Raw genomic sequence first — 13657 nt, 5'->3', positions numbered from 1 at the left:
CTTAACACACAGGGGCGGTCCACAGGTCTGGCCTCGCATGCCAAGTCACGGTGCAACCTGCAAACGGGGTCACGCCATCCAGCCCAGCGTGCCCCTGGGGTCTGCAGTGGTGGCAGTGTTAACTCTAGGGCTCTGGGATTCAAACTGCCACCACCCCCTGCCAGCACATCCCTGGGCCCAGGAGGAGCGCTATGGGGAGAACGACAGCCCACAGCCCGGACTCAGGCCATAAGCTAGAGGCTGAGCATCACTGATGGACAAGAACATCTCTAGATGCAACAGCGCTCTCATAAGCAGCCTTCATTGAATTCCTCTCCCTTCTCAGTCCTTCGCTTCAATTGCTTAGTTGTTCAGTTTTAGGCAATTTTTTAAGTGTCAGCAAAACAGCATGACAAGCCATGAAAGGCTTCCCCAGGAGAAGAAGTGTACCATTCTGCATGTGAAGTCCATGTAAGAGTTAAAAAGACCCAAACGGAGAGCAAGTCAGCCAAGGGGAGCCTGGCTCCGTGGCTGGGGCTATGCAGGCACCCAGCTCCAGACACCTCGGTCTACAGAGAGCAACAGATGCTTGCCGGTCTGAAGGCCAAGTTCTCCTTTCATCCTCTGGTCCTAAGAGTTTGAGCCCCAGTGTGCCATGCAGACCAAAGGGCCAAGGCCCTGCCACAGCACCCTCCAGCAGAGTGTCGGGGGCAGCGGTGCTGTCACGGGGGCCCTTGACACAGCTGTGACGGTAGTTGTGGCTGGAGCTCTTTGGGGGTGACAAAGAGTTTGGCCCCGGCTGCGCGGCTTGGAAGTGCGATCAGGTGAGAGAGGGATCCGAGGAACCGAACCCAGAACAGGAAATAAGTAAAACAAATTTCTTCTAAAAATGTCATTTCAATTAGTCATTGCTCAGTGTTGAAGCTTGCTTCCCTTTCCCCAATATACACTATCACATTTATATAAACACCCAGCCTAATAGGATATTTCACACAGAGCAAACATTTTCCTTAAGATGATCAATAAATCCAGCTAAATAGCTTCCATTTCTCTGCTTTGATAACAATGAAAAGCTTGGTGGGATTTTTTTTTATGTTTATCTGTAGTATCCCGCAATCAAAAAAAAAAAAAAAAAAAAGAACAGCAATGGGGAGCAAAATGCAAGCTGTTTAACGAAGGCAGCTTGTTTTACGGTATAAAGCTAAATGAAGTGGACAATGTCATTTTACTGGATGCTCCTATTTGATATCAATCACTGTTGCTCAGAGTGAAGATGATATATGAGAGTAAGATATTATTTCACCTATTTCCAGGGCAAGGAGAGAGGGGAAGGCAGAGGCACACAAAGTAGTTGTAAATCCAGTGCTGACAAGTTGAAATGACAGGCACATTAGTTTAGCAGCAAACTCCTTCCATCTCTTTGGAGAACTACTTGCTGTGTCGATACAGCCAGGGAGATAAGGAGCACTGTAATGCAGAAAGCAGTTCAGTGGCTTGCTCATTTAACTTCATGCATGTCGAGAGTGGGGTTTCCCCTAAAGCAAGCACAATATAAGAGCTCACTGAAGTACAAGGGTACAGCGTAAGCATGATACAAGAGCTTGTTTGTGTCCCCACAAAGGACTCGACACATTTGCTCCCTTGGGGCTGTACTGCGGGTTCAGCTCTGTTGAACAGACAACCGGGTTTTCATTTCTTAAACTAAAGCAATATAGCTCCCCAAACAATGTTGAAAATTAAATGGCCCAAACACAATGTTGGCACAGGAGGAAACAAAAAGGTAAAGCTGACCAAACAGAGCAGGGGCTTCCTTTCAATCAAAATTTAACCTGATCCTGCCAACCGTCCGCATTAACAGCTCCAGCAGAGGCCAGGGCGCCAGTTCTGCTTCCACTGCCACCTTCAGACCGAATGTCCTGATTTCATCCGACTCCCGGGTGGGTTGATGGGAACAGGAGCTGAACCCTTACAAATGATCTGCATAAGAACTGGATGAGCAGCACCTAAGCTATGACCTACATACAGAAAACTACATGAAAGATTCGATGTCTGAGCTTCGTTCAGGTTTAGTCGACTGAAAAGCTACCAGAAAAAAACAATCAAGCCATAAACCATGCTTTGTATATTGTCAGCAGCCTAACAAGATTATCCCGCACATTTAAGGGGACAACATCTCATGGTATACTGTGAAGTGTGGACACACTCCTTCATGCCGACACTCATGGGAGAGGGGACAACCCTGCTTGTGCTAGGCACTGTCCAAGCAGGTGTCGGGACCCCAACAGGGACCCTAACACTGCTGTGGCAGAAAGAAACCTGCCACACAAGTGTTCAGAGCCGAGACGACGTGGGGCAGAAGTCAAGGGGACAGAAGTTGGAAAAGTCTTGCCGGGCTCCTGGCTCCAGCCAGTCCTGATTTCAAACAGGGCAACAGCTGCTCAAAGATGTTTCCGTCATGCAATTACCTGGTGGGAGTTTTAGAAATATCAATCATTTCCCTTGAGGAGACGCACGCAATCACCACCACTTTTGTTAAAGCGGGAAGTCCTGGGGGGGAAGAGGAGGGAGAAGCAAAGTATGAAAATTGCTATTCATTTCATTTAAGTGTTATAAGCAAAAACCCTTTTCTGCTTGGTGGGCCTGTGTCATGTCATGCCCCGGGTAATGGAAATAGCCCAGTCTTTTCTCTTCTCCCATCTATCGGCTTGTCCATGGACCAGTGCCAAACTGTGCCAGCTTAATGTAACCATGTGCTTGATCATCATCTCTCCAATGGGCCATTTTCTCCTGTCAGGTGAGCCCACACAAACCCAGACAGCCTCAGGCTTCCTGGGTATAAGCAAGAGTGGATTTTGGCCAAATGAACATCTCTCTTCACCTGCCGGGCCAGTAGAAACACATATAACATGTTCCTCCCCCAGCGAGTTCCCTTCTCCTTCTTCGCGTGGAGAGGACATGAGTCCAGGAAGATGCGGAGGGACCCAGAGGCCAGCTCTACGCTGGGCTCCAAGCCTGCGCCCCAAACCCTGCGGGATCCCTCTGCACGGGTACTTAGGTCTCAAGCGGACTGTGATCTTCAGGGTTCAGTAATGTTGCCGAATCTGGACTCCATTTCCTCGTGGTTTACCCTTGAGGTTTCGAACAAGCTCCGCGAGAGTTCACGTGCGACGTAGTGAAATGCCTTTGACCACGCTCGGTAGTTTCCCCGCACGGTTATGCGCTTTGCCATTGTAAACGACAGCTTCACCCGAGAAGATCCGCTTGGGCTGAATTTGAGAGCACCTGTCCAGCGTGCCCTGAGGAAGAAAGAGAAAAGAGACAAACAATTGCACCATGAATCGCTGCAGGGGGATCCACTGGTGCTAAATCCAAAGCCTAGTCTCAAAGGAGCAATAAGGGAATAAGAGGGGCCACACACATGAATAACATTAAAGCACTGTTCTTTCCACCCACCCCCAATATTTTGATGACCAGCGGTTTGGTGAGGACCAACCCTTTTCATGGTCCCAGCATCTGACTCAGTCACTTCAATACAGGAAACTCCAGGAGAGTCTGGGGGCAAAGAAAGAGCTGTATAGGCAATGGAAGCAGGGAACAGCCACCAAGGAGGAATATATCTCCCTGGCGCGCTATTGCAGGGAATCAGTTAGACAGGCCAAGGCGGGGCTTGAGCTCAGGCTGTCTTCAACAATCAAGGACAATAAAAAGTCCTTCTTCAGGTATATAGCGGGCAAAAGGAAAGCTCAGAGCAACGTTGGGCCCCTGCAGGACAAATCAGGACAGTTGCTGGTTGACGCGGGGCAAAAGCAGAGCTCTTCAATGAGTTCTTCGCTTCAGTATTTCTAAGTACCGACCAAGCCAATTCCCCCACCTCGATCACTGACGGATGTCCACATGGCACCAGTCCGCCTATGGTTAGTTCTGAAATAGTTAAGGAGCTCCCGGAGGAGCTGGATGGGTACAAGGCAGCAGGCCCGGATGACCTCCATCCACGGCTGCTGAAAGAATTGGCCAGTGTCATAGCTGAGCTGCTGGCACAGCTGTTCAAGCACTCGTGGTGCTCCGGCCAGGTCCCTGAGGACTGGAGAAGGGCCAATGTGGTGCCCATTTTCAACAAAGGGAGAAGGGATGAGCCGGGTAACTTTAGGCCAGTCAGTCTGACCTCTATTCCTGGGAAAATGCTAGAGAAAATAATCAAAGAGCACATTTGTGCAGGCCCAGCAGGGGAAACGATGCTGAGGGGAAACCAGCACGGGTTTGTTACAGGTAGATCCTGCCTGACAAACCTTGTAGCCTTCTATGACCAGGTCACACACTGCCTGGACGTGGGAGGCGAGGCTGATGTCTTCTTCCTGGACTTTAGGAAGGCCTTTGACACAGTCTCGCACCCTATCCTCATTGGGAAGGTAGCAGACTGTGGAGTGGATGCCTACACGGTCAGGTGGATAGCCAATTGGCTTAGGGACCGCACCCAGAGTGGTGGTGGATGGGTCCTTCTCGGCCTGGAGGGAGGTGGGCACTGGGGTCCTGCAGGGTTCAGTCGTCGGACCGGTATTATTTAATATCTTCATCAGCGATTTGGACGAGAGCATGGAGAGCACCCTCTCCAAGTTGGCTGATGATACCAAGTTATGGAGCAAAGTTAGTACACCAGAGGGCAGGGAGCAGATTCAGGCCGACCTGGACAGGTTGGATCAATGGGCAGAGAGAAATAGGATGCAATTAAATAAAGATAAATGTAAGGTACTCCACCTGGGAAGGAGGACCCCCAGCACACCAATAGGTTGTGGAGTGTCCTTCTCAGCAGCTCGGAGGCAGAGAGGGATCTTGGAGTCATAATTAACTCCAAGATGAACATGAGGCGGCAGTGTAACGAGGCCATCCACAAGGCCAATTGCACCCTGTCGTGCATTAGCAGGTGCATGACTAATAGCTCAAGGGAGGTGATGCTCCCCCTCTATGCGGCACTGCTCAGGCCGCAGTTGGAGTACTGTGTCCAGGTTTGGGTGCCGCACTTCAAGAGGGACGTGGGGAATCTGGAGAGGTCCAGAGGAGGGCCACTAGCATGATTAGTGGCCTTTGTGATGGACCCTACGAGGGGAGGTTGAGAGAGCTGAATCTCTTCAGCCTTCACAAGAGACGGCTGAGGGGAGATCTTGTGGCCACCTATACAGTTATTAGTGGATGTCAACGGGGAATAGGGGAAGCGCTGTTTCCTATGGCGCCCCAGGGAGTGACTAGGAATAACGGGTGTAAACTAGTTGAGAGTGGATTTAGGTTAGATGTTAGGAAGACATTTTTCACCGTAAGGGTGGCCAGGATCTTGAATGGGCTCCCAAGAGAGGTGGTGCTGTCACCTAGCTTGGAGGTCTTCAAGAGGAGGCTAGATAGTCACCTGGCTGGGGTCATCTGACCTCGGTCCTCTTTCCTGCCGGGGCAGGGGGGCGGACACGATGATCCATTGTGGTCCCTTCCGACTCTACAATCTATGAATCTATGAATACTGCAGGAATGGCCCAAGACCTTCCAGCAGCACTGCTACCTGCAGGGTGAGATTTGCAAAAGGTCCGACAAGATGGACTTAGTTGTTCTGTTTGTGTTGCGTGCGATGCGGATATTATAAGGGGTCCGGGTGGGCAGCAGGACTTTGTATGGGTGCGCAGGTGCTGTTTTTTGTATCGATAAAGGTTTTTCTTTTTGTGGTGGGAGCTGTATCAAGCATGACAAGGTGGCCGAGTGGTTAAGGTGATGGACTGCTAATCCATTGTGCTCTGCACGCGTGGGCTCGAATCCCATCCTTGTCGTGAGGTACTTTTGTGGGGAGAGCTGGGCATGCTAGAAGAGAGGGACAGGATCCAGCCAGATCTGGACAGGTTGCAGAGGTGGGCGCATGAGAATAGGGTGGGATTCAATGCAGACCAAGTGCAGGATGCTGCATCTAGGGAGAAGGAGCCAGCAACACACCTATAGGCTGGGAATCACCCCTCTTGCCAACACGGTTGCGGAAAGGGATCTTGGAGTCATTGTTGACTCCAGGATGGACATGAGCCACCAATGTGAGGAAGTGGCCGGTAAGGCTAATCGCACCTTGTCGTGCATCTACAGATGCATCACAAGCAGGTCCAGGGAGGTGATCCTTCCCCTCTATGCGCCGCTGGGCACGCCACAATTGGAGTACTGCATCCATATGATGAAGAAAGAGATGCATGCATGCATTTCCAAATCTCAGACAGTGCGTGAGGCAAGCAGCCTGCACATGGAAGATCTTCTTGCATTTGTTTTAATCCCAGAACATTTCATGATAAGAATTTAAAACGCCCCTTTCCCAACCATGGGGACACACAATAGCTGTCTCAATGCCTTCTGAATCACACACACTTCATTTAAACAAGCTTTTCTCTGACGGAGAACGGAGAGAGGATCTGCAGCCCAGACAAGCAACTCTGAAGGCCTGATTTTCAGAAGTACTTAACCATACGTGTCCCTGCCCTCAGCCCGGTTCGAACTGCGGTAATACGGTAACCTAAAGTGACACCGCTGGAGCCTGAGAGAAAGAAGAGAAGAGGAGAGGAAAAAACCCATCCTCACGTACCACATTTTAATACTGCCATTTTCTACTGAATACGTGTATGAAAAAGAAAGCTATAAATAAATAAGGTGCCTCTAGCAGAGGCACCATTCCTGCCCGCAAATACAGGAAGCAAGGACTTATGGAGTGGAGAGCAGGTCACCATCCCACACCACCCTGTGTCCCACTTTCAAAGTTGCCAAGGCACTTTGAAGCTCAAGACCCAGTGGTTTCCACTGAGATGTCATCTCTTAAATGCCTAAGGCCTTTTTGCAAGTGGGATTTGCATACTGCTGATACATTTACCCGGTGTCAACAGTGGACATCAGTCATTCCCATCTGGACCAAAGTAACAAGGGGAGTTCCTAGCTTCAGTCCAGGGCCAAGGTGTCTGCAACAGAGCTGCCCTCTTGGAGAGGTCCAGGACAGAAAGAGCCGCAGAAATGGCACTTCTCTACAATTCTTCAAGGCAGTCCTGCCAAGCGGAGGCATGCCCCTAGGACATGGGGGGCAAGGGACAGGCTGCAGAGCAGCTTTCTGTGCTCTGGCTGCTCTGCAGGCAGGTAAAACTCTTGGGGGAGAAGCTAGAGTTTTCTCCAGTTTCCAAACGGGAATCAAAACTCCATGGATATTGTTACATTAAAACCAACCATGACATTCACATCCACTAGCACAGGGCTCCCAAGCACGTTTAGCGAGCGAACCTCCATGTTTCTCCAAATGACCAGGTTTCCAGCAATGCTGCAGGCCTGGCCCTGGACTACCTTAGCATGACAAGAACGGGACCGCAGGGTCAGGTCCGCTGGGAACACGGCCCTAGACTTTCAGCGTAGTTTCCTCCCCACTGATGCCAGGTGTGAGGCAAAAGGGGAGACAAGTTAAGGTCTCTCCCTTTTATTTTCAATCTCCTGGTCACTGGGAGCAAGAAACGCCCAGAATATTTCTGCCCAAGCACGGATCAATGCTGGCGGCCAGAGACTGGGACCGGGCCGGCTCGCTGGGCGCTACCAGCAGCTGAGCTAGACTCGCTGCTGGACAAGGGAGTCTGCACCTCTCGCACCGCTGGCACGGCACGTTCAAACGCAGCCAGGGGTTTTGAAAGGGCACCCTGAGGCAACAGCAAGGAGCCTGATGTCCGAGAAGTCAGGCCTCTCCCAGAAGAGCCAAATTAGGCACAAACAGAAAACCCCTTGATCCCTCATGTCCGCAGCGTGGTTTAAACACTACAATACAAGGAAACAGCGGAGCGTGAAGGGCTGAAAAAGTCCCTCGAGGCAGCTGACATGGACTTCCCCTGTTCCTGGTCTAGAAAGACAACAACCATAGGCCAGGGCTCAAGCCAGACTTTGGACTTCAACAAAGCATCCTGTGCCCCCGTTGGGTCTCCTACCCTTATGGCCACAACCTGAGACTATTAGTCACACGCTAATCCTCTTGCAAAGCTAGCTTTAAAACCCACGTGAGCTACTAGGGCTAATCCAGTTGCTATAGATGAAGAACTAGCTTCAAACAGTATAATGTCGGGCCAGTTTGTTGAGCACAGACAAGGGCTTTCAGGTTGGAGGGAGGAGGAAAGAGCGGTTTGAGCTGCTGACTGGCAGCAGGACCTTCCTACAGGAGCACAGTAAGGGCACTCACTCTGCAGATGAGAAAAAAAGCCAATTCCAAGGGCATTTTATGCCAAATTGTCATCACACCTGTTTGCCAACTAAGGTGGTTTTGCCAGCTCTAAAAGTAGCAGCAGCTGCCACGTGGCAGAGCATGCGATATTTGGGTGGTTTCAATTCCCGTACCTGATTTGCATTGTCCATCTCGGTAGTCATCTCGAGCCGCGTGGCAAGACCTTGCCAGGCAAAAAGGGCGCTGCTAAAGTTACCTGTGTTGTTAAATGCCTCCTCGAAGCTGCGAAGCTGTGATGAAAGGCCAAGGAGAAGAGATGAAGTTGAAGAAAAAAGTGTTGACAGGACTGCCTGCTCCACTCGCCTCCGATTTTGGTAAGAGTGAAGCGAGTGCACGCTGCACTTGGAAGAAGATATATCCTGGCGCTAAAGAACTTGAAGCTTTAGTAACAATGAAATAGAAGGCAACAGAAATCCCAGGAGTCGCCTGTATGGACTGGGATGTGGTTTCCACAGTCCTGGAGCCCGCTACTGATTGAAGACCCAGGATGCTTTATGGGCGAGGGTGTCAGAGACAGCATGCAGACCCTGGAGGAAGGCTGAGCGCAGGGACAGATGCACAATCAAAGGGCTCCACATCCAGGAGCATGTTGTGCTGGGCATTGTGCAGACATGTGCCTGTTCCCCCTCAACTCCCTGCCTGTCCAGAGCACGTCACCACGGCTGGGGGAGCAGGCAACAGCCGGAGAGCAGGAATCCCGGCGTGTTTTGGCCTCCACAGTTTCCCCAAGGAACTGCCGATGGAGGAAGCGGCAAGAGCGAGGCACTGTGGGATGCTGAAGGACTGCTGGGGCGAGCCGATGTTCCAGGAAATATTGCAAAGCTGTTCCTCTCTATTTAAGGGCCATTTCTGACTGCCTCTTGGGCCCTGCATGTCTGTACCCTCACCATTCGGAGGGCTTCAAAGGAGTTTGAAACAGTATGTCTGCCCATGGCACATGCATCAGGCAGCTCTGACTGAGTACAGCTATATTTCTTCCTATTTAAATTGTGGACCATTAGGAGAGGGGAACTCTGTCCCTTGTTGTTACTGAAAGATATCCCTCTCCCCCAGCCAAACTTTCCACTTGCTATTGCTGTGCATAAGATAGGTTGGTAGATTTTGGAGGACCTGGCCTGCAATATCACAAGTGAGGGAGATACCCCAAATAGCAGCTTTCCCAACCCAAAACTCAGCATCTTCTTCCCTCTCCAAGTGGCTTGCCCGACAGCCATCTCCATTTCAACCTCAGACTGTGATGTCCCATTTCAGGCCCTGCAATGACTGCCAAAATCCAGCAGCAAAGAACGGGGAGGAAGGGGAAGAGATGTGAGAGAGACAGAGAAAGGAAGAGAGAGATAAGCAGGAAATTAGGGCCTAATTTTTCTAATGCAAGAGACAGAAAGAAGAAAACATGAACAAACCAGCAAAGAGCCCGCCTGAAAAGGGTTTTTGAAGTATCTTTCTTACATCCTAAATATCAACTGTTCTGTTATTCTGAGCCCATTTCCTTTCATCTGTGAAGATGTGGGATGGCCATATTTCAAGGAGATGAAAGGCTGTCTACCCCAGCAACAGGCTTGCAGGAGAAGTATGAGCAAGTGCACAACGACTGCTAGTTTCATAGCTGTTCAGGGCTGGAAGGGACCTTACAGGTCATCGGGTCCTGCCCCCTGCACTTGGGCAGGAAAGACTGCTGAGATCAGACGACCCCAGCAAGACGGGTGTCGCTATGTTTGGTGAAGATGGCCAGGGGAAGGACTGTACTACCTCTGCAGGGAGCCTGTTCCAGACCCTTCGGCGCTCGGCTTGTAAAGAAGTTTTTCCTTATATCTAGCCTGAAGCGCTATTCAATCAGTTTGTGCCCATTAGTTCGGGTCCTATCACAGCACCCAGGTCTCGTTCAGTCGTGGTGCTGGCAAGCGTAGCCCTGACAAACCTGTAAGTGTGCTGTGAATTATTTCTCCCCAGATGGAGCACTTTCCATTTCTCTGTATTAAACGACATCAGGTTGAGGTCCACCCAGTGCTGACATGGTTAGGATCCTCACAAAGCATGAACGTATGCGCTTCGCTGAAAAGGGGAACAAATAAGGACTCACAATTCAATCAGCAATTAGAAAAAAGTGCCAAAAAGCCCCGCTAATGTGTCTGACCTATACAGACATTGGGAAAGCCAACTCCAACTAATGCGATGCTTCTTCTAGGCCTGCGCTGGGCTTAGCACAGAAGTGCGCGGAGTTTAAAGTAAAGTGCTGTTCTCCCCCCGGCAACATCTGCAAACAGCCTATATGTCCGATTTAGAGCATAAGTTCTTTGCGGCATACATTTTTCAATCAACAAGTAGGGAAGCACAGAGGAAGTCCATTCCCATGCAGAGAAAAGGTAACAGAAGAGCTGGGAAGCCCTCTTGGCTAAACAGGGAAATCCCGGGCCTCTTAAGAAAGAAGGAAGAGGCGTACAAACAAGGGAAGCTCGGGCAGGCCCCAAGGAGGACTATACAAGGATGGCCGCATTTGCAGGGAACAGACAAGAAAGGCTAAAGTGGCGACCAAACTTAGATTAGCAACAGAAATCACGGACAACCAGAAGTCCTTCTTTAGGTACATGGGGAACAGGAGGAAAACAAATGGGAGTGTGGGGCCATTCCTCAACAACGCAGGAGAGCTGGTTACCAGCACCCAGGAGCAAGCTGAACTCCTGAATGACTCCTTTGCCTCGGTCTTTCACTGGACCGAGGGGAAAACAGTGCCAGGTGGAGTACAGGATGAGCACGGCAGGAATAACTGCCTTCCTACTATTGCCGTAGAATCGGTGTGTGATCAATTAAAAATATTAGACTTGGACAGGTCAGTGGGACCAGGTGATCTTCATCCAAGAGTGCTGAAGGAGCTGGCCGAAGTCACTGAGGAACCCCTGATGAAACTCTTCCACAACTCGTGACGCCCTGGAGAAGTCCCTGAGGACTGGAAGAGGGCCAGTGTTGCACCCATCCACAAGAAGGGCAGAAGGGAGGACCCGGGTAAATACAGGCCACTCAGTGACCTTCAGTCAACTGAAATGTCAGAGGTATTGCCAATTAGCAACAGATGCACTGACAGAGCTAATTGGGAGGAACTTTCATGACATGTGTCTATAGTTTGCTGGACTTCAGATGTTGCAATTAATTCGTGAGCAAAGAAAAGTTCTAAGAAACTCCAGATAAGAGTACAGAGGTCAGTGACAGTATTCAATTATTCAAATTTCTCCAGAAACAGTCTGGGTAAGTGGATCCAAATTAGCTCAGTGTTGACAGGTGCACCTCGGTCACTTCTGACTTCCACGCAGAGCTTATTAATGGATCACAAGTGAAGTTATAAAGCATTTTTTCAGCCCTTGGAGACTGAAAGCTTCAAGCTAACTCAGCTTCCCTCTCTCCAGAAGCACATTTCATACCAATATAAATGCAACCAGAAAAGGGTCTTGTCTTCAGAGCCTTTCCATGAAATGAGATCTCCCAATATTTGTGTCTCTATAGCCGCAAATAAATCACCTGCTCATTTCCAGGGAGTATCCCTTCCCATCCTTCAACAAAGGCTTATTCACCAACACCTACAGGCATACAGCAGCACACCTACAGGCTGGGGAACTCCCTTCTCATCAGTGCAGAGGCAGAAAAGGATCTTGGGAGTCATTATTGATGCCAAAATGCACTTGGGCCAACAGTGTGGGGACGCGGTCAGGAAGGACAACCACACCTTGTCATGCATCCACAGATGCATCTCAAGCAGGTCCAAGGAGGTGATCCTCCCCCTCTATGCGGCGCTGGTCAGGCCGCAGTTGGAGTACTGCATCCAGTCCTGGGCACCGCACTTCAGGAGGGATGTGGACAGCATTGAGAGGGTCCAGAGGAGGCCACCTGCATGATCGGGGGCAGCAGGGCAGGCCCTACGACGAGAGGCTATGGGACCTGAACTTGTTCAGCCTCCTCAAGAGAAGGCTGAGGGGGGATCTAGTGGCCTGTTACAAACTAGTCAGGGGGGACCAGCAGGCACTGGGGGAGTCCCTGTTCCCCCGAGCACTCCCAGGAGTGACAAGAAATAGCGGTCACAAGCTGGCAGAGGGTAGATTCAGACTAGACATCAGGAGGCGCTACTTCACTGTCAGGGTGGCTAGGATCTGGAACCAACTTCCAAGGCAAGTGGTGCTGGCTCCTACCCTGAGGGTCTTTAAGAGGAGGCTGGATGAACACTTTGCTGGGGTCGTGTGACCCCACAACTCTTTCCTGCCATGGCAGGGGGTTGGACTTGATGATCTGTCAAGGTCCCTTCCGACCCGACCAACTATGAAACCTCTGTCTCCAGGCTCCACTCCCATCGTCCTCATGGCTGCGGTATACAAAGCCACGTCTTGCCTTAGTTCTTCAAAAGTAACTTTCAAGATTTCTTCTTTCCCTTCCTCTGAAGAAACAAGATTTACAAACAACCACCAATGAGAAAGGGCACATTGCTATCAAAGAGATAGTCTACTACAAAGCTGCAGCCCTGGAAGAGAGAGAGAAAAGAGAAAGTATTGCAATGGAAAATACATCCTAACAAGTTATATTCCTGGCCCTTCAACAGCAAAACAAAGCAAACTCCCAAACAAATAACAAATGCAAACAGAACCAAAACCACCCACTATTCTGTACAAAAGCTTGTCTTTTTTAATTAAAAAAAATCAGTATTACATCATGGGGATTTCCTCAGCTGGCCATGGGGAGGAGTTTTAAATGGGAGGACTTAGGTCTTTAAGGGTGACTGTACATGAGCCAGGATGCCGCTCCACTGTAATTACAGTGTGTCGGAGCAGACTTGATTAATTGACTCTGTTGAAGTGTGGTAATTACTGTGCTCCAGCCAGCAAGGGTTGCTCACATACACTCAAGAGATCCAAGGAAGAGAGCTCTGCCCTTCCCGTGAGACGACAGCAAAATGCCCTCAGTCCATCCCCGTCTGGCCACGTTGTAAAGGCTCTTCTGAGCCCAAATGTGGGATGAGTCTGACCCTGAATGGAGGGCAGACCCTCTCCCCAGGAAGGCCGAGGCTTTAGCCCTCGCTGCAGCACTGGCACCCCCGGCACCAACCTCGCCTTGGGGGCAGCCCCACCCAGTGCTCGTGGGGAAGGTGAGGAAACCCGGACACCTGTAGCGACAGGAGGGGAAAACATCTCAGCCCAGGCATTACAACGCTGCCAGGAACAGGTCACCCAAACCCTGAAGAGCAGAATCCAAAATGCTGCTGTGGGGACCCCCAGCGCTGCAGCCCAAGGACAGCCCATGACCGCAGCAGCAGTCTGCTCTTCTTCACACAAACCAGCCCAGGTCCCTCAGCCTCTCCCCACAAGCCGCGTGTCCCGGCCCCTGAAGCGTTTCTGTTGCCCTCTGCTGCACTCTCTCCAACGTGTTCACATCCTTTCTGTAGCGGGGCCCAAA

General features: G+C 50.5%; 1 non-coding gene across 1 annotated transcript; it reads left to right on the top strand.

Moving 5' to 3' along the window:
• Positions 1-5701: 5701 nt before the first annotated feature.
• On the top strand, positions 5702-5783 carry TRNAS-GCU (transfer RNA serine (anticodon GCU)). Its single transcript has one exon. It is a non-coding gene; the product is annotated as a tRNA-Ser (tRNA).
• Positions 5784-13657: the final 7874 nt, after the last annotated feature.

Source organism: Alligator mississippiensis, chromosome 11 (assembly GCF_030867095.1).
Source record: "Alligator mississippiensis isolate rAllMis1 chromosome 11, rAllMis1, whole genome shotgun sequence".
In the NCBI taxonomy this organism is placed as follows: Eukaryota; Metazoa; Chordata; order Crocodylia; family Alligatoridae; genus Alligator; species Alligator mississippiensis.
This window is presented reverse-complemented; position numbering and strand designations above follow the sequence as displayed.